Here is a 730-nt window from a genome sequence, read left to right as displayed (position 1 = left end):
ATATGTAGTTACGGACAAAGCAATTACTATTGGAATTATATTCAAGTGTATGATCTTCAAATTTTTTCAGAACAACAGAATACTTTAGTGACAATGTGAAAATAGCGATTTTGTTGTTCGAAATACGTCACAAACTCAAAATAAATACAAAAAACATACTTAACGATTCTATAGAAGATTCCTCCGACACGGGTGCGCTACCGCGTGTTTGGGTCTATGACGGATGGTAGGCGTTGTGCGTGGGAATTTTTTTCTCCGAGGACATGCTGAGGGGTGAATCAAAACTGTGCTGAAGTGAGGCAGTTCTTTTTTAAGTTTTTAGGGACTGCTTCCTAACCATCAATTACAACTCCAGTTTCATCAAGAGCCTCGTCCAAAACGTCAAGGTTGAAAACATCCGCATCCACACTGTTGTCACCGTCCGTCTTGTAGCTTTCTCGGAACAACGTACTGTACACGTCATGTCGAGCAACAAACCAGTCTTGTTAGTTGTCTGCAAAGCCAGCACCAATGATGGAGTTAACGACAGCGTCTCCATCGGTCTGTGCCCATGCCTTGCGAACCCACGAATACACTGACTCCACTGGTGGCGGCCTGGGATTGCCATATTTGGTGTATCTCACCTGATCACTCTCCTTCCACGAATCGAATTCAGCATACAAAATGTCCTTGAAGTATCGATAGATGCCGATATCACCAGCCTGAAGATAAGAAGTGAGTAAACCAGGAG

This window comes from Plasmopara halstedii, assembly GCF_900000015.1.
Source record: "Plasmopara halstedii genome assembly, contig: Scaffold_113, whole genome shotgun sequence".
NCBI lineage: Eukaryota > Oomycota > Peronosporomycetes > Peronosporales > Peronosporaceae > Plasmopara > Plasmopara halstedii.
This window is presented reverse-complemented; position numbering follows the sequence as displayed.